At 40.1% G+C, this 27,663-nt stretch overlaps 1 protein-coding gene across 11 annotated transcripts in view; it reads right to left on the reverse strand.

The window, feature by feature from the left end:
- TRIM2 (tripartite motif containing 2) overlaps positions 1–27,663 on the reverse strand; it is a 91,480-nt gene that overhangs the window by 53,537 nt on the left and 10,280 nt on the right. For 2 of the 11 annotated variants that reach the window (XM_032685506.1, XM_032685499.1), the window contains exon 1: positions 19,468–19,605. The exons of 8 other annotated variants lie outside the window; for them this stretch is intronic. The gene's annotated coding sequence lies outside the window, so the exon portion shown is untranslated. Of the gene's footprint in view, positions 1–8,489; positions 8,990–19,467; positions 19,606–27,663 lie in introns of those variants that run through there. One more of the 11 variants, XM_032685505.1, reaches the window with a different exon arrangement.

Raw genomic sequence — 27,663 nt, forward strand, 5'->3', positions numbered from 1 at the left:
GGCACCAGTTACACAGAACAGTGCAAAGTCCTGTGCAAACATAGGTAGCCCACGTCTTAATGCCTCACACAATTCGTCTGTTGCCGTCTAACTGTATCTGTGACACCAAGTACCTTTCTAAACTATGAAATAAGTTTTCATAGCCAGCCATTAATTTAGATAAGGACTATTTCTGTATAGAAAGAGGTGCAAGACAGCAGCTTACATAGCATGACATCTCCTACAGTCAGAGAACAGGAGCAGATCTTACCATCCTCTTCCCTTTGCCAGCTCCTTGAGTGGATATAAGAACTGCCTGAGACTTTAGACATAAGTCCTTGTGGTGACTGTGACAAGATGCACCGTGTTGTTACTGAAACATTATATGTAGTAAACTATAAAACCCATTAGAGGTGTATGTAAAATAACCAGCTGTGAGCACAGCTGTTACAAAGTAATTGAGAAATCCTAGTGGAAAACCAGTTACAAAGAGGATATGGAGGCTGCACTACCTCAGGTACTGAACTTCTTTACTCAGATACCACAGTAAGCAGTTGTTAGGATGTATTTCAAATAATTTAAATGCTTCTGGAAGCCTGATGAAAGGTTTTTGGTAGGTGGAGCCTGCTGTTGAGTTAAATTTTATTCACAATTTATTTTTTATTCACAATTTATATCTATTGTTTTTTACTATTCCTTTTTATTGACCACAGAGGAGAAACCCCTTTTATGGATACCAATAATATACTGGATAATTCTTCACCCTGTGAGCTGTGAAACCCATTGCCCAGGATGCTACAGTTGTTAATATTTTACAGACGTTCCAGGAGAACGGGACAAATTCATGGTGAATAGATTGATTAAAGACACCACCTCTACCAGAAGCAGAACTGGAAGCACAAATCATCGAATATGTAAGAGCATTCTGAAGAGTACCGTGATATGTCTGATCTATTCTTATGCCCCTCTGTAAGCATGTGCTGTCAGCAACCATCCATATTATAAGGCTAGACTAGATTTACTTTCGATTTGACCCAGACAAACCTTCAAATTACTCAGAGTAGACTTCACAGGAGCTGACATAGTAGACAGTCCCTTTTGGCAGAGTTAATGGACATTAGTGGCTCTGCAGGGCTGTTTCTATCACTTTGCAGAGCCCTCCCATTTAGGGATATCAGGTGAAATGAATCCATCAGACATCTGCCTTAATGCACCACCGTTGCATGAAGAATGCCACTCAGGGCCACAGAGTACCTTTAGCATGTACACCTGTTTTGACATCATACAAGAAGAGTTGCAACAATGGTGACTCATTAATAATCACCCCAAGCAGAGAACCATTTCATAGACAATACAACAGTAACCTAGCACTTCTTCTCTCCGCTTCCTCCAACCTTTTCAAATTTACTTTATCCTTAAGACAAAAAAATACTTCTAGTGATATTTCCTTAAGAGTCAAGTTAGTCTTGTTTCTCTGCAGAGGTACTCTGTATTATTCTAAAAGCAATGCCATAAAGCTTGGGGAAATCATGCCTTCGTCACTATCCTGGTTCTCCTCATTTAAAAGTTGCCCACCTTCATCATCAGAGGTCCCGGTCCCTCCAGAGGGTGCATATCTTCAGAACAGGCCTTCTTGCAAGAGCACATCTCAGAGGGCAAACAATGATGGTTGTTCAGAGGGTAAAGGCTACCATTCAGGAGCACAGATAAAAATTCATCCCAAAGGTCAGATATGGGAAGAAGCCTTCCTGCTCTTACGCTTGTTTGTATTCAAGACTGTGCAATGTATCAGCTTCTGATAACAAACAAAAATTTGGGACTGTGCAAACACAGAAAATAGAACTACTCACTTTTTTTGTTTTGCAAATCCACCTTAATATATACAAACCTTTTTGCATGCCCTAGTGTAGTCTGGATTATTATTATTTTTTGTAGAAAGGAATAGTAAAAAACTAATTAGAATGCGGAAGCAAAGGTATGAGTTCTGCCTACACAGAACATGTAGTACAGTTCTTATAAAGCAGTCCTCCAATACTGTCCTCTCTTTTCTGCGTAATAAAAGATTGTACTTATCTCCACTGAGAGATTTTAAGTAAAGGATTACTTTTGTAAATGAATGAAAAATTATTTGTCTTTAATTAGGAATTAAGTATCTCAGAACATTTTTGTATTTCACAATCAAAATTTATTTCCAGCTATTTTAATACAAGACAAAAAATTATCACTGCATATTTGATAAACAGGATGAAATCTTCATGGTGTAACACTTAATTTTATCTCTGTTATAAAATGTTTCCTGAACCGAGATGCAGAAAGATCATTTGTTCCCAAAAATACACAAAGCAGACTAAGAATTAGGTAATAATAAAAGAGCCAGTTCTTTGCAGAGGGTCCAGTAAGACTTACAAACACTTTGAAAGACCACATACTAACCCATATCATAGTACTGTGCCAGAGGAACACACATGACAAAAACAACCCAACCCTCAGATACTATGAAATTAAGATGTGGCTCTACATGATTTTTTGGCCCTAGGTTTCCTAACTCCAGTACAGTGCAATTACTTAAGCTCTAAATATCAAATTAGATCTGCTTTCAAGATAGAAAAAACTCCCACAAAACCAAACCAAAACCAAACCAACACTTGCAGAAGCTTATCTTGCAGGAGTTAATCCCTGAAGGTTTACATTAACACTCCCACCAATATAGGGATTACAGGAGACAAAGTTGTAGAAGGATATTTCATGAATACTGTTTCCTCACTGGAAAAGGAAAAATAACCAAAAACCAAAAAGCTGTGCTAATGCAGATAAATCATGGCAGTTTTTCCTCTTCAAGAGTTTATGTATGCTGTAAAAGGCTTGTTCCTCAGTCATGCTTTTTCATTCCTGGGGGTCATTGTAGTTCCTGAGGAATTTGAAAGTAGTGGGATTTACAGGATTTGCAACTTATAGATGTTCTCAGAAGAACAAGAGTGGCCTTGAAGACACCTGACATCACTGAACCTGCTGGCATCTGCTCTTTGGAAGTCCTGTTTCTCCCAGAGTGTGCAAATTCTCTAATAATACAGATCATCGTACAAATATGGCTGGGGCTAAATATGGTACACATACTAAGTCTCTTCAAAGACCACTACAGAGATTAATGCATCCAGAGGAACAAAAAACCCACAATTGTTGGGATCTTTTCAAGAGCATTTCCAAGTTCAGCAAAATAGTTTGAATGCAATCTTTTCTGTTGTTGTGGTACTGTAAGTAATTGTTTCAAGTGCATTTGCTGAAGATTCTGTCTGCTTTGGAGGGGTTTTGTTCTGTACAAAGTGCAGGAGTATTTTGCACATTTATATTTTCATACTTGTCAGAGTTTTATCATTCAGAATAATCTGGACACTGCTCTTTCCTTGATAAATCAATCCTGAGTAATTCACAAACCACACAGGTAGACAGCACACAACTTCAAGCTCAGAAATAATCAAGTTCTACTAAACTTCAGTGTAGAAGGAGGCAAGCAGAGTATAAATCTTTGCAGAGACTAAACCTTTCCCTTTTTCTTTAAGCCATCAGTCCAGAAATAACAATATTCCAAATTGCAAGTTCAATGAAGGGGTATTCTCAAACCTAGCATTAAAAACTCATTAAAAAAATAACAGAGAAAGAGGGAATTGTCACTCTATGTTTCCAGAACTAAAAGAAAAAGAAATTAAGAACAGAATCCCATGGTAGCACAAAACAAATAGCTTTCAATGACAAAAAACCAGAAAGTCACCCATAAATAAACTGATCATACACATGTTTAGGCAGACTAATAACACTAAGACAAATAAATCCATATGGATTAAGGAGCAAGCAAATTGCTGAACATTCACCTCATGCATTTAAAACCTGATCAAAAGTAATTGCACCTACTCTAATCTTTTTGACTCTTTCACAAAGGGCATCCACCTTGGCATAAAGACTGAAGATCACCATCCTCCTAATTAACCACTTCTAAAATGCATCCAAAACTGATAATATGCAGATGGTTTTGAAGTGAGAGAGAATGAATAATACTTTTACACATGAGCAAAAGTGCTGACCATAAAAGCAGAGTTGTTCAGAGTTCTTCCAGGGGAACATTTAGTATATATGTGACTAGAGTAAATTTTTAAGTTATTTGTCTTCTCCTAGTGGCAGGGCATATTCTTAAAGTTATTACAGCCTAGATTTAATATTTAACAGTAAACCATCGTAGCCATTCTGGCACCAGTTTCTTTTGATGCTTGTGTTAACAGGGTCACCATGTAACGTAAGAAGTGCCAGAATACATGCTGCTAACATTTTTCACATGGCTGTGATTAGTATCCTTCTTAATTTAGCTGTGCCTCTTTTAACCCTCCTGCAACTAGCTAGTGGCAGTAGATAGTGGCTGGATAGAGCCAGCCAACATCTACATCCTACATCTGCCTGTTTAGCACCAGAAGAACTATATTGCATTTGCTATTTCAAGTCTTCCTTTTGTATAGGATTTTCCTCTGAGTTATTGCCCTAAAGTCCAGCTAGCAAGTAAGAAGGCTCCCTGGTTGCCAGCAGACATCTCAGCTGACTAGATCCTTGGCTGTCCCCACACAGTGCATTAGTGACATGTTATGTCATTTATTTCACTGTATGGTATTCTAGTCACAAACTGCTATTCCTGTGATCAAAGTAAATTACTGACTTCCAGCTAAAATCACCTCTTTAAATAAGCAGTGCCCAATCCAAATATAGCTAGACAGCCCAATTATTAGAAGGAATGACATGCAATGCCAAGATGTGTTTACAGGTTGTGGACAGAAAATGTCTAGAGATTCGGTGGTAGAAAACAAAGACAAATGCCTTTAATGCTACAATTTATGCAGTAAATATTTAGCTATTTAAACCACAGAAATAAAACATGATCTTTATAGAAATAAAACAGTTCAGAAAATTTGACATGAAATGCCATTTTCATTTCTCCAAAGGTCAGCCTGAATTTTGTTCAGTGGGAGGTGGTCTTTATTCCAGTTGATCAAAAATAAAGGCGAAGAAAAAGAAATCTTGTCCACAAAACAAGAATTCTTCCAAATTGATCTTAAGTGTTTGCAACCAAGCAGCTCTTTCCTTTACAGACACGTTAACATAAACCTTACAGCACACCAAGGGACTGCCTCCAATCCATTCATGTCACCTAACAAATAGAAGAGCAAACCAAATTCTAACAGAAGCAGCGTGTCTTGAAAGTTAACCTATCAAAAATGGAGGTATAGAGAGATAAAGTCCATTTCTGTGACTGCTAAGCCCTGTTCTCTTCCCTCCAGTATTTTAGAAACCTCTAAATAAAAATTATTTCCTTTTCAGTATCGATTCCTTTCAACAAATATTGATTTTTTTCCAGAGTCTTGTTTTTTTAACAGCTCATGCAACGCATTTCACATGTTAGTTCACCTTTGTTTTTTTGCCAGGAAACATCAGCGGAAAACGTAATCATAACCTGCGCTCTCTGGAAATAGAATATCTAATTTTGGTTGAAGGTGTCTGCCAAGTGTAGCATCTGCAATAGCGGATTTCAATCTGACAGTCACTGGTCTGCTTCAACAACTGAAAAGAGCAAGTTCATATATGTTACCCTGCAAAATATCGATTTTTAGGGCTTTGGAATTAATGGCTCTTTGTAATACAGAATATTGCATTGTCCTTAAAACAACTAATTAAATCTAAAGAGCTATTCCCTTATATAATGCAACTGTATTAAGGAACATACTTTATAAACTGAATTTATTATTTGGAGTAATATATATGTTTGCTGCTGTGTATAAAAAAATAGTTCAAACTATCTACACCCATATCCTCACACACATTTAATTTCAATGAAACAATATGCTTGCCAAGAGATAAATCAAATTCTTTTACATTTGGCTCAAGGATTTATCCTAACCTACTGTACATTGTGCCCTTGTTTTTATATAAATAGTTCATGTATCTAGACACAGTATTATATGTTTCAGCAAAACTGCGTATATTTAACACTTTATGCAGATGATTAAATTTCAGCTTCAGTATAGTAATGCACAACACTTAGTTCTCTGCATTAGGACACTCAGAACCTTTTCAGTTAATTTAATTCCTCATATTTCCTCAAAGGAATCAGGAGCATCACTGTGTTTATATAAGCTGTCCAAATCCTACTTTTTTTAAGAATTAATGAAATTCCATTATCAGGCAAAGACAGACCCAGCATGTTTTCACGCTGGCTTCAAGCACCAATTATCTGGGATTTTCCAGTAAACAACTTGACCTCCAAGCTAAAACTGGGACTGCCTGAGAAATACAGGCTGGGGAAATTCCCCAGCAGTATTGTCATCTTTGTCCAGGTAAGGTCTAATTTTCCAAACACTGTGCTTGCTGCCGGACATGGCAGGATTCAGACAGCCCTTGCATGTGGCCATGGAGACTGCTTGTCTCAAATCTAGATTTCATAAAAAATCAATGCTGCAAAAAAGATCAACTTATAAGACACACCCCCACACCCACACCCCCCACCTCCCCCAAGGCATTAAGCATATATATACTTCTAATTTTTATTCTGTGTCTGGAAAGATACATTTGCTGTCTCCCTTTATGAATTACACAAAGAAATCAAAAGATTTTTCCCAGATAACTGAAATAATTGTTTCCATTTTTCCCTCTTCCCAGAAACCCTATAATCAAATCTAGCATTGGTTCTGTCATAAAACCCACTTCATGTTTCCTTCTGGCCCTCAAGCGGCATGTCTTAGTGATGCTCCTTGAAGCAAAGTTCTGTTTAGCCTTCTCCCTGAGGAAAGACATCGTGTATTAAAGGCATATCAAAGCCATTTCTCATGAAAAAGGATGAATCTAAAGGACTGAATTGAACCCTCCATGGAGAAAACCCCAAGCTGTTCTTTATAGCCAAACTCTGGGCATTGCAGGTCCGGGTCAGACCAGGGAGTTTCTTCACCATTCAAGTTTGTCAAATCCTTTGCTGAGAAGTTTGAGGAAACCTTTTGTTTATGGTAAGCAGTTTTGGATGAGGGCCAAAGCACAGAAGCCTTATTGCATTTTGTCAGCAGCTAACGGATTGATTCCCCCCAAGAAAACTCTCTGGAAACAGAGAACTCCTCTTTCTGGTAGCTTTGTTTTCTAGCAGGATGATGCAGTCCCAAAAATCAGTAGCTTTCTGGTACCTTCTTTCTATAACCACTCCAGGCTTTAGATATCTTCCAGAAAATTATGGGACTAGCTTGAAAATAAATAAGTTTATATAGATTTTAACAAACTAAACCTTTTAATATGCTTTTTAAGCCCTACGGTTTATATTCTCAAGTTTATTAAAAATATTTACATTGTCTAGAAGCTTTCATTAGTATTGCTAGTCAATTTAATTTCAGTTCTCACACAAGCAGGAATGTGGAATTTTAAGAAAAAAACCTTCTGATTATTAAAGCACAATAGTTGGCCACAAACTATTATCCAGGTAGTAAATCCATTGTCCTCAAAATCAAAAAAATCCAAGGCTGGAACAGAAAGCAACTTTTCTTAAGTAAGAAATATTTATTTAGTCATTGTAGTTTCACAACAATTTTCTCATTTGTCCCCATATAAATGAACAGTTATTTAATTGTTTTGGTCTAATGAATGTTTGAGTTCAGGGCGATTTTCTTGGTCTATTTCTTGTCCTAGTATAGTACCTGGTACATTATCTCTAATTATAACCCCTTATTTTTACTTAAACCTATCAATCTGCCTGACAGTCTGCCTAGACTGCATTTTGAAAATAGTAAAATAAATTAGAAGGGAGTAAATCAACCTACCTAAATAACCTATGGAGAGCTATTCACCAGCTAATGGCTCAAGTTACTCTTCACAAAAAGCACAACAACAGAATATGGCAACATTAATGTCAACTGCCAGAATAAAAAAAATTAACAACTGTGAAAAGTAGTGTCTCTCCTAATTAGACTTTGGCATTGTCCTCTCACATTTACAGTCATTATTTTGCTTTGAATAAACATCACTATATCTCTCCTAGGCAAACTCCTTGGCTCTGTTTCAATTATTTCTTTTAAATATTAAAGAGCAGGAAACATTTGTTTTCCCTTGTCACATCCTGTCCTCTTTACATAGCATCACACAGTCCCCTTTGAAACGCCTGCTCTTACAGCAAGCCTGACACGCACAGTTCAATCAAAACATCTGCAATTGTCTTTTGCCAACTACAAACAAATTTCTGCACAAACACTGAAAAGGTTTAAAGGTTTCGACAGCCATTAAAGCCGAGCTAGCACGACTGTCAAAGAAAGGTGGTGTCAAACTCGGCTTCCCCACTACCACCCTGACTTAAAGAAGAAAAAGAAAGACAAAGCAATTCACTCATTCACACAGCGGAGCTTCTGGCAAGAGCTCACCCGCTGTAAAACCACTGCTCTCACAAAATACCTGAAAGCGGAAAAAACACACGAACAGTTAGAGATGAGTGTGAAAGGGTAACTTACATTATTTAGAAAGACAGTGGGAAAGGACTGCTGCAGTTTCTTCGTTATTTTACACTGCTGTTGGCAGAGTAGACAACCAAAAAAGTTCACCTAAAGAAATCCCTCCTTTTAATTCTCTCTCTCCCAGTTAATTTACTCTGGAGTCTCTCAGCCTGAAGAGATCCGACAGTCAAAAGTTTATCCCCTTGTATTTCCCAATGATATGGCCGACTTTCCTTGGACACATACCAGTGATGCAGTAAAAATAGACAAAAGAGGGGGGGAGGGAAGAAGCAATCTAGCTTGAGCCTGAATCTTCTTAACTCAGTGTTTTCTGTAAAAGCTGCTCTTATGTCAGAAGATCCCATTCCTACTCTAACTTGCAGAGCACTGAGTCATCCATCTGGTTTTCATAAACTGGAAATTACAGGCAAACCAGGGAATATACACAGTCCAGTTTTAGCAGAACTCCCCAGGCACCAGCCTTACAAGTAACCTGAGGTACAAAGGCTTTGAAAATAAACAACCAGCCCCATGCCGGGATGGTCTCCCGTCTGCAGATGCCTGACTGCTCCCCCAGGCAGCCCCCAGCAGCCCAGAGCACGACACACCACTCAAGAAAGTGGCAGCCGGGTCCTCCCCCGCCGCTGTGGAAACAAACAGACGCTACAGCCCTCCCTCCCAGCCTCTCTGGAAGGGGGGCAGGGAAATCCAGTCCATTACTTGAAATCGTTTAACAGTTTAGCAAGTCATTTAGAACAACATGTTTTCTATAAACAGGGAAGTGGATGCTGATCCACTTACATCCTCTAAAGCTTCCAGGTGAGAAGCAAATCTATTGTGTTGATAGGTTTTGTTTCGTTTAGGTGAGTTTTTTCTCTAATAAAGAGTCAGTGGACAGTTGCTTAATAGAGAACTTCTGGGGTGATCCAAGCTATTCATTACAAGAATGAACATTTTACCAAAAGTATCAGAAGTAAAATTTTGATAAGCAGCCCATGAAAGTCCATGACTCCAAACTCCCGAGTCACTTTCAGTCCCTATTTTCAGCTATTTAAAGGTCTAGAGCCCCGATTAAATTCAATATACCAAAGGCTTTAGGAGTCACCTATATTTTTGGATACTTCATGGCTTTTTGGTCACTACTGAAGAATAATGTTTTCTCAATAAAAAATCAGAAAACCAATTTTAAACAATTTTATGGTGGATAAAAAAAGTTTTGCCATTGCTTAAAACTAAGGTTGTTATCTGCATGTTCTTTACTTTAAAATAACAAGTTTTATTCAGTCTTTAGTTTTCCCAGAGGACTTTTTTAAGCTTTTCTATTGGGAATAATCTTACCCTGTTTGAACAGTGAGACTCTCTAAACAAGGCAGCTTTCACTAAAGCATGGGTGAATCAGTACAGTGAGTCATTAACAAAATAAAAACACCATTGTAAACACTCTGCCTAAAAGTCCTGAGCCTTGTCACTTGCTCAGCTTTTCATTTTTGCACAATTAGGATTGTGCTGATTGTCTACTCATCTTGTACCTGGATCCAGGATTGACATGACTGGACTGTTAAAGTCAAAAGCAGTTGAATTATTTAAAAGTCAAACCAAAACAACAACAACAACCAAAAAAAAAAAAACAACCAAAAAACCCCCCAAAAAACCAAAAAGCAACTAGACTCTAATCAGTAGAAGCAAAGGAGGAAAATATAAATTCATTTTCTTTCTTTTTTTTTTTCCTGTGCTGTCACAAATCCTTCCAACAGTTGTACAACCCATTGAATAATGGTAGAGATCAGGTAGAGATCTCAAAGGTATTATATTCCTACAGCTATTGTGAAAAAAGGCAGCCCTCCAGATGAGTGAAATACAATACAACCTAGTGATCCAATGTAAAAGGCTACAGATGAGCTCAGTTTTATTATTAGACACCAGAGCACATCACACAAACAAGAGGTACGTGAGAACAGATTTCATGTGCCCTACTGCTCAGCTGCTACCACAGTTGTGTACCTTTGACCTGCATTCTAGCATTTTTCCCCTCCTCTCCCATCCAGGTAGTAAGCAGCAAAACACTTGAAATGCACAGACATCAGCTAAAGCAAATAATATTACTTTTTGAAACAGTAGTAAGCAGGGTTCGTTAACAGTTGAGTTATTCTCTCACTTAGTAATCAAGTGGGGTGAACTGACTACATCACATTTTTACCAGGACTGATACTTTCCATGAAACCAAAGGACCTGATACTGGTAGAGCAGACTTCTGAGTCTGGTGACAGAAATTATTTCACTGGATACAGCAGAGCAGCCCTTGTGTGGTTTGCTAAGCATGTAGGCTCTCTCCTCACTGTACTGTCACAGTACAAGTTGAATGACTATTATTTTTGGAATAAGAATGCATTTTTTGGTGAGACATGGTGTTAAAGTGGAGAGTAGGTGGGAGTAACCATTTTTTGATACTTGTGCTGACAGATATTTTTTCCCTCCAAGGAGTGAATGCATTAATTCACACTGATCTCTCAGGTGCTTTTCAATATGTCTGTCAATTTACATCAAAGGCAGCTTTCACAAATAACAACTCTGTAAGAAAACTTCAAGAAAATTCAAGATTCAAAAATAGATTTTAAATGACCCTTCATTTCCCTGACTGTTATTCACCGTCTTTTTCCTCTCTTTTTTTATATTCAAAATTGATTTCCTCTTTCATATCATCCATATTGGGGTACCAGCACCCTACTGTCCATAGATAGCTCCTGCCTCCAGACAGGCTAGCTGTGTGTCCCTTCAATGCTGCCTGGATATTACTAGGACATCATTTGATGCTCACTTTCTCACACTCTTGTCTCCATGACCTTTGAGGCAGTCAAGCACCGTGTTGTTATATCGAACAGGGATGCTAGTTTTCTGGAAAACTGGAGATGGAAGATATTCAACAGTTTAACAGTGAGAAAATTTACTCTAGAAAGCTTCGTATAGGAAAGACTACAACAAAGAACTGATCAGATAGGGAAAACAGCCACCTAGGAGCAATCTGTCTTCTCGGAAAAAAAGATGCTTCCATTTAGGATGTTTTCAAATGCCAGATACAGAACCACTCTGTTATTTTCCATATTGATTTTTCACAGAAATCAACTGTGTTAGCAATATAAGCAGGACAAGAGTGGAGTAGGATGCAGCTTAGATATTGATTATGTGGCTTTGTATGTAGATTCTTGAAAGGTTTTTTCAAACCTCATTGCATGTTCCTTAAAGCAAGGAAAAAGTGACTCTCCTCAGTCAGTGATGGACAGGTTGTAATGCACAGTAGGTGGCAGAGTATGTATCTCTCTTGGCCTGAATTCTGCTCCCATCTAGTCTAGTGTGGTTGTATTGTGAGTGCTGAACTGCAAAGGTATAGATGAAAGCATCCTGGTTTTCAACCTGTTCTTTGCAGCTTAAATACTGAGAAAGTGACAGGTGAAAGGTCTGGGTTTGGTAGAGGATGCACCTTGCCATTTGATTTGAATCTGTGAAATTACCTAAATGATAGAAGCTCAGGATAGTAGATTAACAAGCCAGGGTTTCACTACAACTATGTGTTCACCTTTGATTTTAGCACTAGACCACCTGGTGTAGGATTTCAAATATGTTTATGCAGATTTCTAGTCAGTCATAGTTAAAGTCCTAGATAATTCTTCTGATGCAAACAAGCTGGCAGGCTTTGTACAGACTGAAAAACCTCAAGTCTGATAAACTGAGAAAAATCTACCCTTGGAGGAGTCCAAGGAGAAGCTTCAGTTCACTCACTGTCAATGACATAAAATAAGGTAGATTTTGGCACTGACAATAACACATTTTTTAAAGACAAAGTAGCTGTGACATTATAAATCATCTTATCACCAGCATCTTTAAATCCAGCACAGGGAACAGCCATCTTGGGTCTGGGCTCAGATGCTAAGCTTGTATTCAGTCTGGACTCATTACGTATTTTATTGTAGTACTTCAGCTTGGCGCCCAGTAACTTGAGTTTGGCAAAAGCCTGTCCCTCTCCAGAAAGGCACGTAATTGTCAGCTGATCTCTCAAAGAGATAATATCGTGTGATAATCCTTTGCTGCCTGCTCCAACTGTTAGATGAGAAATGGGCTGTTTCAGTGCTTTTGGTATTTTGCTTTATAATGCATGTATTTTGCTTTATAATGTATCACTTGTTTTCACAGAAAGAAATATGCAGCTCAGACAAAAACATAATGCATTATAACCTTGATGTCATCGTTGGAGAAGCCCTGTGGCTGCTGCTGTTTTCACTACAGCCTGCAGTAGCCCCTAGCTGTTCCCAGAAAAAAAGGGAGAATAAGCATAACAGTAAGCCACTTTTTCTCATCAAGTCTCACTAACATCTGTGACTGCAGGGATTGGGGCTTGCCTGGGGCACATGAGCTCATTCTGAGAGCACTGGTGACAGAGAAAAACGCAGCCTTTTCCCTTCTAAGTGTGCTGGAATCATGATCCCTTTTTCGTACCCTGAAGCCCATAGGACAGGAGTTAACGGCTGTATACTTTGTATTCTTTAAGTAACAAGTCAGCAAACAGCGTGCAATGCATATGTCATAGTGGTTTTCATCAGGGAAGGTCAAATATCAGAAGAACATAATTTCAAAAGACAAACATTAGACTGTTTTCAAAGGTTCCCTTTTCCCCTCTGGTTGCACACTCACAGGTCTTACCTTGCACTGAGAGCTTGTTGAACTGCCACTGAACAGATACAGTTGATTGATTACCTGACAGAAAACTGCCCTATAATAAAACGCATAAATTTTCTGCAAGCTATGAGAGGTGAATTAGCTCACAGGGGTCCGCTGAATGCTGCAGCGGACACACACTTGGGATGTTATGGACCAGAGCAGGGGAAGAAAGACAACTGTGAGCCAAATGCTCAAGCTTCTTATGGAAATATACTATGAAACAGCAGGTAAGCCCACACTCCTCCTGACTGTAATTCTACTTCAAGCTCTAAGTTTCTTCTGTGGCAACCATGTCCCTTAAACACAGGCATACAGTTTGTGCCATGCTCATGCTTCTGCTCTGTACTGCCCTAAGTCATAGTTTGCTACTGTGAGAAATAACCACCAGCCCTGGCTCCTATAAAATTGTACTGTCTCAGTATCACTGTTTTTCAAAACTTTCATTCACATAAGTAAGCTTCCTTTCAAAAGCAAGTATCCAGGAAACACTGATGTAAGACATTTTCATATGTCTGCATTCATGAAAAGTTCTGAACCAAAAGTAATGTGTCCAAATCCCTCTTTTTGTTTGAAAACATCATTCATCCAAGAATCAGAAATGTTACCATGTGATTGGTAACACAAAGAAATGAGCACATGAAGAATCACAGTGAACAGTTCAAAAGCACTTCTGGGCCTGAAGTTGGTTCACAAGATACTTGTTGAATACTGGACACTTTGTTGGCCAAGATAAATAGAAAGGGCTATGTTTTCTTAAAAAAAAAAAAAATACCATGCTTATATATTTCTTGGCTTAGTCTTTCTCTTTCTCTGACCTTGCCTGGATCTATCCACTCTTACAGCAGACAAAGGACTAAGTGCCTGGTTTATCCTGGACCTGTCCTGCCTTCCTGCCTTCAAGTAGAAGAAAGAGGTAAAAGAAGGTATGTTGAGGCTTTTGCACTGAAGAACCTGAGACTCCTGGGGAGAACAAACAGCCCCTGTCTCTCAGACTGCACTCTCTCTGGGCTGTAGTGAGGAAGACAGAGAGTAGGAGGAGAATAAGGCAAGGAGTAAAGAGCTCTGGGGAAGTTTTTAAGGACTGCGAGGCAGGGAGGACAAGCATCTTAAATGGTATTGAACACAGAGGTTCAGGAGGATGGGATAAGGGAGGCCTGGGAAAAAAGGTGGCGCTAGGATGGGAGGAGAGGAGTTGTAGCAGAAAGATGAAGAGGCTGTGAACTTTGTGGTTGAGGTGGGGGGCACGGATGACAGAGCAGCTAGATGCCCTCCCTATACAGGCATGAGCTGCAAACTTGGTCTAATAATGAGGGGCCTCAGGCTAGGAGACACTAAAAGCCAGAGTGAAAGTCTGAGAGGGTTGAGGCTGTGCAGGGCTTTGAGGCAGATGGGAAAAAAGATTTTCTCTACTGAAAATCTCCTGATCTACATACCTCCTCTGCATATAAAAGATGCTGCCCCATCTCTTTCTATCCATAAGATCATCTCTTCCCACCCCTATATCCTCTCTTGTGCCCTGGCTCGCATTTTTCCACCTGTGTATTGGAGTGTGACAGCATAACATTTTCCATAGCCATTACGACCCAAGAAAATGCTTTGATGTAGCTCTGGATCACAAAGCATGAGTATCAAGCATAGATTACAAAGTTAGAGAGATGAGGAGGTATCAGGAGAAAGTGATAGGAAAATGGAGAGAAGGAGGCAGATTTCTTTAGACAGGTGGTCTCATGAAGGCATGCAAATGAAAACTGTAATATGCAGAAAGTTCAGCCACTGCAATGCTGGAGTTGATATTAACATCATCAAATACCTATCAGCTTGCTCTTACCCATTCAAAAACTAATAGAAAAAAGACCAAGGGTACCATTCTAAAGTTAAGCAACCTAATCAGAAGCAGAAATTAAACCGCACATATGAGAAAAGATTGTAATTCTCACAGTCCCATTTCAGCCCTTAAGTAACCAGCCTTTCTATTGCCATTAGTGAGAGTTTTGCCAGAATAAGACCAGAAGAATTCCATGCCAGAATATTACTATACCAAACATTAACATTTGACAGTTAAGGTACATTAGGGGTTACAGCATACCTTAGGGAGCATTAGGTAAAGTGTCAACTGAGGATGCTGCATAAGAAGAAAGATGTCAAGAAGAAAGCAAGCCCCAGTATGATTTCATTTCAGGAGGGGAACTGCAGTGCAATTCTTGAATCCTAATGGATACTATGCTTCTCAGTTTCACATGCTGATGACAGCCATGATAATTTTTTTTAGACAGCAGCAACCAGAACAGAACACAGCAAGCTACCCTCTTAATTAGGGACATTTTATGCTATGAGCTTAAATTGCTGCTTTCTTAGACCTCTGGCAAAGGCAAAAAGGAAGGAAAATGAAATATTTAAAAGCTTCTTCATGGATGAAGAAGCAGTGGCATCTATAATATTTCCTGCCTACTTGAGCACATACTGGGATACAATTTGCTTTCTGGGCCTGAGAGAGGTGAGCTAGAGAGGCATCAGGGTGGACCATCTGGAGGCTGCAACTAATATTATACAATATACAATATCTTGTATGTACCCTAAAAGAAGGTAGTTTGTAAGACTCTGCCTTTTACACACTATCAAAGCAAAGCAGCAATGCAGACAGCCTGTTCTGTAAGCCAGTGATTCCAGTAAGAAGAAAGTTTAGGGCTTGCCTATGGAGTCCAAGGGAACGTCTTCCCAGCATAAGAGCAGAGCAGAGCCATAATACACTGCTGCTTGTTTCTCTCAGCATTGCTGGCTAGCAGGGAGGCCAGGCATATCAATCAGACAGGAGGGAGAGAAAGAAACCAGTGGACACTGGTAGATAAAGATGATTTAAGGCACTACAGACCTGAAGACCACTTAGCCACTGCAATTCACTGTCTGCCACGAGCAAGGAAGATAGGAAGTGATCCCTTTTGTGTCTGTCTTGGCCCAAGTTTTCCATTATATGTCAGGCCACCCTGCAGAATGGGCCCTGTGGCAAATCCCTGGTTGAGGAACTTCCTCTTTTCTCCTGGGGTGAATTTTGCACCTATAACCTGCCCAGCAATCCTTTTCTTTCCTAAGTGCAGTGCCTTCTCCAAGTAACAGCATCAAAATTAAATGCACATATGAGAAGAAGACTCTTTGCTCTTGATGTATGAGTGAGATCTGGGTACTACAGCCCTGCTGCTCTTTCTTTTTTAATAGAAAAGGCTGCATGCTTAGCATTTTTCATTTTTTTAGAACCAACTATGTTCCACTTTAGTGGCAACAATATCCCTTACCTAGAAAAGGATCTAATAACTAGGAAAAGGGACCTGGAAAAGAAAAACTCAAACCACAAATGAAAGATTTTAAAAGCTTTCATACGTATGGGTAAAAATTGAGGATATTAGCATGGAGGATAGTAGTCAGAGGGTTTAGATTTAACAGAGAGGGCAACTTACCCAAGGAGGCTGAGGAGGGGTTGTTTGCAAATCTCAACCTTTATCCTTATGGAGACCTGAGTTCTATTGATAGTGAACGATTTTATAAGGAATTCTATTCAAACCTGGCAGAAAGCTGCCATTGCTTCTTTCAGTCCTGCTACCTGACAGTTCAGTTTCCTGGTCAGACTCAAAAAGCTGATGGGAGGGGGGCACGTGGTATTTCACTCACAGGCTCTCCCTTATCATAACCTTAATTCATGTGTGTCAAGCACATAGGACACAGCAGCAGAGCACCTGCTAAAAGTCCAAAACCCTGAGATGAAAATAACCCTTGAAGCCTTCTGCTTTCACTAAAAATTCAAATGCCCAGTGTCATGAATTACAGCTCTAGTAACTCAAAACTCTTATTAATCCAAAGTTGTTCTTTCCCAAGAAATCGATCCACTTTGAGAGCCTGGCCTGACATTCTCAAGGGCAATGAAGGGGAAATCTGGTAGTCTTAGTAATCTGGTAACCATAAGTATATTTGGGAAATACTGCTCAGGGTTTCAGTCAACTCCAAATTAATACCTTCCATTGAGTGCTGAACAACTGAACAATAGCTATATTACAAATGTGCCTGCATTTTCCTCAACCACAGGAAAATGTTGGCAAGTGATCCTGCAGTCAACATACAGTGCACCTATAGAGCCAGAGGAAGAGAATGAATCACAGTAAAAACACAGCCCTGGAAGCAGATTTTAGTTCTATTTCCAGCTTTCTTGCAGATTTCATTTCCCTCTTTTGTAGATTGAGGACAATATGCTTATCTCCTTCCCAGGCTATCTGAATGCTCTATTAATGAGTACAAGTAAATAATTTTGTTTTCACAAACTGCCTACCATCTCAGAATCAAAAATTGCAATTATAGCTTATGCAGTTCAGAGCATTTTTTTTAAATGAAGAATGTTGATTCAGCACCTTGTTTTAGCAAGCCCTATGAATACATCTTCAAAATGAGCTCTCTAGGAGGAAAAAAATCAATTTTAATCTTCTGCCTGTTTACCCTGATGCAAATCAAACAGGCACAGTCTGCCCCTACAGAGCCAGCCATGTTGTGCTGAGCTCGTGATGCACAAGGGAGTTCTTTCTTTAGTCAAGAGAGAGACAATGTGGTAAGCATATTGATTACTCCTAAGTATGTACTGAGAGAGCACAGCAAAAACTCCTAGGTGTGTATCTCATGGCTTTCACTTTTACTTAAGTACTGAGATCCTGCTTTCTTAATCTAGACAAAAACCAATTTCATTTCCATCTTTACTAATCAAGGGTTAGTATCTATCTGGTACTTAGAGCGAATGAAACACTGAAACACTCTGGCTTGTGCTCACAGCCTGGCACAGAAGCAGCTTATTGCTGTAATTAGCTTTAGTTCATACACTACCACACATGCACTGTATTGCTGTAGAGGAGGCTCAGTCTCAGAGCTGAACAACCATCAGCATCAAGACCCACCTAGTTAAAATGCACCAAGTACAATAGCTGCCTATAATCTGACCAATTTTATTTGAAATTTTTGTCTGTCTTCTAGCCACTGCTTCCACACATAATATTGCTTGACTGGCCCTCTGCAATTCACAACTCATTGATGCAGTCCTTGAGATCCTATAGATGAGTAGGAGAGTTGAGCCAAAGCTCTCCAGACTGCATCTGTCTGCAGAAGCTGTGGCACGCCCCAAAACACAAGCAGCACAACAGAGATGAGGGCACAACCCCCAGGGCATCCCCCTATTGCGTACATCCATAGGGGGCAAGTTAAACAAGGGGAAAGAAATATAGTATCAGGCCCAGCTTCGGATTTGCTTTTTTTTTTTTTTTTTTTTTTTTTTTTTTTGGCATGAATCAAGGCTATTGAAGATCTGATTGAAACTTACTTTCCTGTATTTTAAAAAGAGGAATAATGAACACACTTATTTACAGTGACTGCTACTTTTTTCCCCCAGGTGTCTTCTAGTCTGAGCCTCACTGACCACATGAAACTTAGACATAGACTTGCCAAAACTTCAGGAGCAGACCAGTTCTAAGATTCTGCATAGTGGTCAGCTCTAACAGGGCCATTAAGATTTTCTTTGCTGGTATAAATGGTAAAAGAAAAAATATAAATGTCCATCAATATATGCTATGCAGGACCAAGTTGAAGAATACTGTCCAAGCAGGTAATATTTTATTTCAAATTCTGAAAATTACAAAGGGCATATTAAAGATGCAAGAAGTCAAGCTCATTCCATCTTTGCAGTCTTTTGCTCTGTGGAGCTGTGAACATTTCCCAATAGCACTCAACAAAGAGGACTGAAATCTCTGAACTTAACTTTGCTTTTCTACTGCTAGGCATATATCTTTGAATATGACAGCACATATCAGCATTTTGGGGAGCATTCATTTTATAGTATCTAATTTCTAGCCATTTCACACTTTTCTAAACCACGCTACTCATGACCTTGCAAAAACTACTGGTGTTTGAAATACGACTGGATGATCAAATACGGGAAATGTAGCTAAAAATAATAACTAGATGCAGATTAAATAAATTAATACATATATATGCACATATAAAAAAATAACCTAGTAAGTTGAAATGGGTTGAATACTATTAACTTCTTCTCTTTTGCCTCCCAGGAAAAGAGATTGTCTCATTTGAGATTGAAATCGTGTGGTCCTTGTAGTCATGACACTGCATACAAAGTAGCTGCTCTTTTACTTTACACAGAGGAAAATACTTTAATAGCTGCCTCTCTGAATGACAGCGCCTACCTGCCTTGCTAAAACACGCCCTTAGTCTTATGAGAAAAGCCAGAAGACGACAGAAAGCTACTTACTAGTGTTCCATAGAGTCCACACAGGAGTATTAGAGGCTGAAATTCGCTGTGCCTCTGATCAGAAGATTTAGCTCCCTGCATTCAGCCAGTTGGTCCCATTACGGCCATCGGGCGGCTGAGTTAAAGGGTGGCCTTGCACAAACATAAACAGCTTGTCAGCACAAGCCAAAGAGGCGGGTCTGCCCTGCCAGCCACAATGCGAGCCAATGATTAGCTTCTTCGCATTCTGGGTGTTCAAGATATTGCATTTCATTCTTAAGCAGGGGAACAAGGGGGACTGACTGGGAAGGGCCAGTGCTCCACGGTTTGCTGCTAGGCATTAAAAGGCTTAAGGTGGAAGGAAAAAAAAATCAATAGGTCACTTCAGGAAAAGCACATATTTGCTGTATATTCATACAAACACTTTTAGAGAGCCCACAGGCATCTCCAATGCATTGTTTCTTTTAGGTCAATCAAACATACAGACAAGTGAACAAAAAATATGTAAATTAAGTTTAGCTCATATTCACTGTAAAGAAGTTTTACTTGCAAAGTCTCTGATTTTTCTTCTCTTCACTCTTTTTCTTACTCTCATCCTTCCTAACATGCTTTATTTGCTGACACTGGCATTTCTCACTTCTCTGTCACAAATGTCTTACCCTGACCTTCTTGATCTGACCCTCCAACCTTCATTGATCCTCCTATGCCTGCTTCTCTTCACCTCCATCTTAACTGCTTGTTCTTTTGGTCCTGATCGCCCCGAATGAGCAGAGTCACAACAGAGGCACCTTAGGGTAAGGTTCTGTGAGAGAACCAAGTTGATGTAGCAACTTACTGCTGTTAAAAGTGGAGGTGTTGAGTCTCTCCTCTCTTCAGCACTACACCGTGGCCCCCCATCGTTCAAGGAAAGGTAATGTAGCACAGAAGCAAATATTTCTCCGTCAGTTTACTGATCTAACACAGAGACAAAAGAGTACTGCATGGAGTGAATACTCCCTGAAATACAAGCTCCTGCTAATCTTGCCTCAGCCCATCTATGATCCCACCTGTCTCCCCAAGTCCTCTCGTCCTTTGTTGAACTGAATTGTTCCTAGTTAATTGAATACTCCTGCTTACAGCTGCTGATCCCATTTCATCCCAGCTCTGTCCTACTTTCTTATGCCTCTAGTTGGCTGTGAGGCCTGTCTGCCACCGAAATCACTCTCATCAAGTGTTTTATAATAACTCCCTGCATAAATATCATGCTTTGTGCTTCAAGCCTCAGGGTCTTTGAGCTCTTTTTTGCTTTGGAAATAACTAAAATCCTCCTTAAAACCCATGCCATCGTTTTGGCTTTAACCATTTTTTCTCTGACCATTTCTGATAAATTCTTCTCTCAGCATCTACCCCTTCCTCCCTCACATCCCAAAGGCACCCTACTCTTGTTATAGTCTGTCCAGCTTTACTATTTGCTTGTGCAGGCTCCTGTACCACTTTATGTAGTGATTACAAGCATCCATATGTATTTTTCAGCTTTCGATTAATCTTCTTCTCCAGTCCCATATTTCACCCTGTGTTTTAGGCTATTGTATTAATGCCTTGACAGCTCCTAATTTTAAGATCCTTTTCTGGGGTCAAATTAAAGCAGTGCAATCACACTACATTCATTTCTGTGTAGCCTTGGCAAAAGTATTTCTCTCCCCCTCTGCTTTGGTAATGGAGTTGAACACCCCACAGAAGCAGATGCTGGAGTTAGCACACCTCGTTCAGATGGGAAGGCATATCACAGCTCTCGGGCTTCTGCTGACAGGCTGCACGAGGAGTTCTGGCATATAGTGCTGCATCACAATGTATCGGGGTCACATTTGCAAGTTTTCTTCACAGTGAGACATCCTAGGCACGTTCCTCAATGATATCTGAGATTCTGGTGCATTGCACAGCTCCATCAGCTGCCAACCAAGATAGAACCTACCACTGCCTTTACTTTTACCCAGATTTCTACTTAGTGAACTCTGTCTACCCACACTAACCATATTATTTTACCAGAGCTTTTTTCTAATACTTTTAACATGAAACTCTCTGCTGAGATCCCGTGTGTGATCACAGTATTGATTACTTATTATTGTGATTAGTGAGCCTGAGCTTATTCCCAATGCACCTGCATGTTTTTCCACAAAAATTCAGCAATTGAGGTTATCTTTTGTTCCATACCAACAGCCAAATTGCCTACACCCCCTATGAACCATGCTTTCTTGTCCTGAACTTCAAGGCCTTTTTCAGAGTTTCTCTTTTCTTATGGATCCACTCCGACAGCCTCTTCATCACAAGGCCTGTCTTTCAGCTTTCTCTCTTCCTACAAAGCTCTCTTTCTTACCTTGTCCTCTATGAAGAGAATGCCCTGCTTCATCAAATCAATTACCTATTCTTCTTTCTTTCTACAACCACTGTCACAAAATATAGAAATAATGTATCATACGAGAGTGAGGAATAACTAAATAGTCAACAAGTCACTCCAGAAGGAGGGATGTTTCATCTGTGGTATTAAATAATATGTGCTAGAAATCTTCTACCATCAACCATATATCATATGGTATGCACCTTACACTGTTATATTTTAAGGAACAGGACAGGCATGAAAAGCCCTTGATGGATATGCATTAAGTGCCCAAACACTGTCCATGAGATTGTGAAAAGACTGCTATGAAAAGACTGTTTGTAGATGCACAAGAGAAAGCAAGCTAGCTATTGCATCTCTGATTCCCATGGCAATTTATTTAAGATGCTAATTCAGTGTAGCCACAAAGAAAGAAACAAAAGAGAGAGCAAGAATGAGCTGATTTAGTGGACTATGTTGAAAAGGCACACTTTAGACAAAGTCACCCTGGGTACAAGTCCTGCGACTCCACTAACAGAATTATGCCAAGGATGAAGCTGCCTCTTTGTCCTTAAGTCTTGTATGACGTAGGAAAATTGTTATCAGCAGTGCCAATGATACCAACTCAGGCACCAGCTAAGTGTAATGGCCAAGCTGATTTAACAACTTACTTTTACCAAAAGGGTCATTCTACCCCCTTTCTTCACCACCATTCCCAGCTGCACAGGCCTGCCCCTCTCTCATGCATGTTCCTGGAATGGTGTGAAAGCTCACAGACCAAATTTGTTTTGCTGGGTATGTTTTTCAGACAGGTTAATGATCTGACTCATCTCCCTGCTATGTTAAGCAGCCCAAGAGCCAGCGGAGGTAAATAGTAAGCACATGCAGCTGAAAAAGGAGAGAGAAAAAGGTGGAGACCAGAATCACCACCTTTTTCATAAGCAAAAAACTGACTGTCATCCCTAGAAGCTACTATCTATTCTGGGGTGAAAATTAAAACTCTGACCCCCAAAACCATGTCATCCTTAAACACAAGGTCACAAAAGCTCCTGGAACCCCTTGCTTGATTTCAAGCAAGAACTAAAATGTTTTACTGAAATGTATTTTCTAAAGGAAGGTGTGGTTTTATTTTATTAAAATGCAAGTTTCTGAAAACATAGTAATAATTTGTTTTCCTATGGAAAAATTTGGATAGGAGATATATTTTGACAGGCAAAAAAAATGAAATATTTAAGTTTTCTGCATCTGAAAACAAAATTTTTGGGTTCTCTTCAACATCTTCATTAGTGACTTGTATGCAGGACTCAAAGGAATACTAAGTAAGGTTGCTGATGACACTACATTGGGAGGAGCTGTTGACTCCCTTTAAGGCAAGGAGGCCCTGCAGAGAGACCTCAACAAATTAAGAGGACTGGGCAATCACCAACCATATGAACTTCAACAAGGGGAAGTGCCAGATTCTGTACCTGGAATGGGGCAACCCTGGCTGTACATCCAGACTGGGGAATGAGATGCTGGAAAGCAGTGCTGTGAAAAGGGACCCAGGGGTCCTGGTCGACAGCCAGTTGAATATGAGGCAGCAGTGCCCTGGCAGCCAGGAGGGCCAACTGTGTCCTCAGGGGCATCAGGCAAAGCATCATCAGCCAGTTGGGGAAGGAGATTTCCTGCTCTGCTTTGCACTGGTGCGGCCTCACCTTGAATATTGTGTGAAGTTTGGGCACCTCAGTATGAGAAAGACATTAAGCTTTTAGAGAGCATCCAAAGGAGAGCAATGAAGATGGTGAAGGGCCTTGAGGGGAAGCTGTATGAGGAGCGGCTGAGGGCACTTGGTCTGTTCAGCCTGGAGGAAACTGAAGGGAGACCTCACTGCAGGCTACAACTTCCTTGTGAGGGAAAGGGGAAGGGCAGGCACCGATCTCTTCACTCTCATGACCAATGACAGGACTCAAAGAAACAGCATGAAGCTGAGTCAGGGGAGATTTAGGTGAGATATCAGGAAAAAGGTTTTCACCCACAGGGTGGTTGGGCACTGAACAGGCTCCCCAGGGAAGTGGTCACAGCACTATCACTCAGACCAAGTCTGTCTGAGTTCAAGACGCATTTGGACAATGCTCTCAGGCACATGGTGTGATTCTTGGGGTAGCCTGCATAGGGCCAAGATTTGGACTTGATGATCCTAATGGGTCTCTTCCAACTCAGCATATTCTATGATTCTATTATATGATTCAGCAGAACTTTGTCCACTCTCTAGATTGCAGGCTCCATGCCTAACATTTTGACTCTGTCCCCTTTCATATTACTATCCATGCAACTGGCTTCTACTTTTTATTGTTTGCTTGCTAAAACTGCTTTTTTTAACTTTTCCCATTTTGTGGCCTCAGCCCAGCCTCACTCTGCCCTTTCTTCTCAAAACACAAGTTCAGCTGGATGCTATTTTGCCTGTCCTTTATGTCTCCTTTTGGGGGCCAACAAGGAACCTCAGGTCCCCTGAGGCTCAGCCTGACCAGTTCATATCTATTCCGATGCTGGGAGTAGACTTGTCCTGCTTCTCCAGCAGTAGCCACAGATGCTGCAGAATGGACCTGACTGAGAAGATTTTTGTCATGCTTTACTGGCCCGCTGTCAATTATAAAGTGAGTCACAAATTATTCCCAGAAAGCACACAAGCTCAAGCAATGGAAGACTTGAGACAGTGACAAAAGAAGTGAAACTTTGTAGCTGAATGGTTTCATTTTCATATTAAAAAGGAAAACAAATGTCAGAAATGGCAATGGGAAGAGACCATGTGCAGATGCAGCACACTAACATATGAGGCTGCAATCAATGGGAACTTGGGCTCAGTCCCAGCTCAGACCATGTGCATTTTGAACTTTGAGCTCTTGGACCACTTCCTAATTAGAGAGCCAGCAACACACTGTGGAACTATTTAACCCTTTGCTGGTGCCTCCTGAGGTCTAGCAAGTGCCAGAAAAGACTCTGGGGATGTATCTACCTCTGGAGGCCACATATACTATAGGAAGTATCCCCGTGCCCAAATGGCTTAACTGAAACAACTCCTGTCAGTACCTCTCTCTTCGTGCCTCTCTACATAGAAAGGTCAGGTTTACAACTGTTCCTTCCTGCACTGCTGAACAATCGCTGGAATCTCCCCCTAATGTGCCAGCTTCCTATCCAGAATCTGCCTGTCTTCAAGGCTTGTCATGGTTCCTTCACCCTCATCAGCAATGCTACACGAAGGATCAGATCAAACAGAGATACGCGCCAGAACTTAATAGTGTAAATAATGCCACACTGCACATGGAGGCTTGTGTCTCTACTCCACAGGAGTGGAAAAGCAGCAGAGTACTATGAAATGGTAACTGTACCCAAAAATACAATTATAGCATTAGAAGCTGTGTGGAAAGAAAACAAGGGCTATACAGCTGATGTACATCAGCAGTTGTGACGTCTGACTATCAGTGGTGTTCTAGTTAGAGCTGCACTAGTGATTTTATTTTTTATATCCCTCTGTAAAGTGGTAATATTATGTCTTACCTATTTCACAGGATAACTACATCAGCAGGGTTTTTTACAAAATTTCCTACCACCTCTGAGGTCACTTATTCCAAACATAACACAAATGCACTAATAAAAGGATGCACCTCCAAAAATATATGTACTGTGGGCAAAGATTAACTTTGGGGTTGTAGAACATAGTAAACCTGGTTAGACAAGAAGTGAAGCAAATCAGCCTGTCTTGGGCACCATGCTGCCATAACTGGCTTCTATACCCAAGCTGGCTATAAGCTACTTTGAGCCTTGCTATACTACACTACAGGAATTTCTCTATTAAATTATGTGAATGAATCTAGAGACAACATTTAATTCCACTGTTGTTTGGGGGCGATTCATGCACTTCTAGAGGGATTTTTCAAAGAGTGCTGAAACACCTTTGGCTCCGATTAGCTTCAGAGTCCATAAAAATATTTCAGAAGGACAAATGTTTTGGCTTTGAAGCAGACCTACATTCTGAGTGTCAGGTACTCTGACAAAAAGCCAAAAAAGAGCTACAGACACTAGTAGCACACACATCCACCCTAACTTCAAAACACAAGATGACTTGTCTCCAAGGAGGAATGCTTTTCTATATAACAGCATAAACATTTCCAACAGTATCTCTGGAACTGACAAATTCCTTATTAGGTACGGCCTTTGCAATGTGAGCTTGTTTACAAAGAAAAAAGATCACCCCTCCAGTTCCTCGCAATTCTCTGTGAGCTGAGATGTTCCTGCTCACACAGAAGAACTCAAGGGAGATATTCAAAAGAACTCTTTTGCAAAGACCTTGCTGTTACACAACAAACAGATACAATTAACTAGAAGACTGCCTTCAAGATAGCCATGGTTCATGCTCCCATTAGAAACCCTATTCATCTTGAACTCAGCAGTAAATATCCCACTTGCTTCCTTGGCACAGAACCAAACTTCTGTATCAACAAGAGCAAAGGATGCTCACAGACCAAGAGGTATTTGCCCATCACAGGAAAAATGCCCAGATTAGCAATGCAGTGACCTTGGTTCAAAGAAAGCACTTTAATACGTGCCTTCCTGCCAAGCATATGAGAACTCCCGCTGATTTCGCTGTCACATCAATGAGGTCAGCCATGGATTTATCCAGGAACTGAAAGGAATTAACTCCCTTCACACATACACACCCCATTGAATAACGGCCAGAGTGGTCTGCGCCTAATGGTGCAGATGCGACTTGTCCCTCCCCTCTCCCAGTGCGGATCAGGAGTTTACCTCTCCTCGAATGAGACTACCCATGCATTTTATTCCTACTTGCTGAATTGGAGGGAGGGGGATATCAAGAAAAATGCTATACTCAACTTACTTTTCCATACCCTTGCTACCGAGCAAGCCTAGAGAAAATGTGCTAGTTACCTAGCATGCAGAAATACTTAAATAATTTAAATGCTTGAAACTGCAGAGACACAACAAAGGTCAGAATCATTCACTTGGATAAAGAAATACTTTTAAAAGATAGTGGTGCGTACTGATAGAAGCCTGTAAGCAAACACAGCAGTCCAAGTTTTCAATATCCTCATATAACAGGCTAGTAAGAGGGAATTTTGATGAATTCCAGGTGTTCTCAAGTCAAGTTCCTAGTGATTACCTATCCCCTATAAAAACAGGGACACACTAGTTCTCAAGTAAAGCTCTGTTATAAAGGTATTCTGAGCATTAGGAGAGGGAAAGAAGACCTTAATGTTAGAAGATACTACACGCTTTAGCAATACAGGAGAACTCAAAATATAAAAGTCCTCCTGATCCAAGTAGCACATGGCTAAACCTGTCATGTAATCAGAACCAAACCACCCCCACATCTGGATTTAATTATGTCATGCCATTTTATAGCAGTCTAAGAAAAGTGAACTGGGGGTAAAAATAATCCCAGAGTAATTCTTGAGTCAATCACACGTATAAGAACCTGAGTGAAAATGGATAACAGACAACATCAGCAGACTGAGCATACAAAGGTTCTTATTAAAGGCAAGAACAACGAAAAAGTGTACAGACAAATGGCTCACTTCAGAATGAAAGCACCTCCCACAAATTTCTGTATGGTCTATAAAATTCAAGCAAACCTATGAAACATGCATACTTGAAAGAATGGAGTTCTGTTCAATATGCTCTCACTGACTTGAAAAGAAATGGAATTCATGGAATGCTAAAATGCTTCAGAAATACATATACATATTTGAAACAAATTCTCCATAAGAAGTATTTGTATGACTGTGTGTATACACAGCAACTGTAAGTTACAGGGAGAAATCTACATAAGAATTTGTAATTAATTTTAATACTTGTAATTAATACACAAG

This window comes from Chiroxiphia lanceolata, chromosome 4, assembly GCF_009829145.1.
Source record: "Chiroxiphia lanceolata isolate bChiLan1 chromosome 4, bChiLan1.pri, whole genome shotgun sequence".
Taxonomy (NCBI): Eukaryota; Metazoa; Chordata; class Aves; order Passeriformes; family Pipridae; genus Chiroxiphia; species Chiroxiphia lanceolata.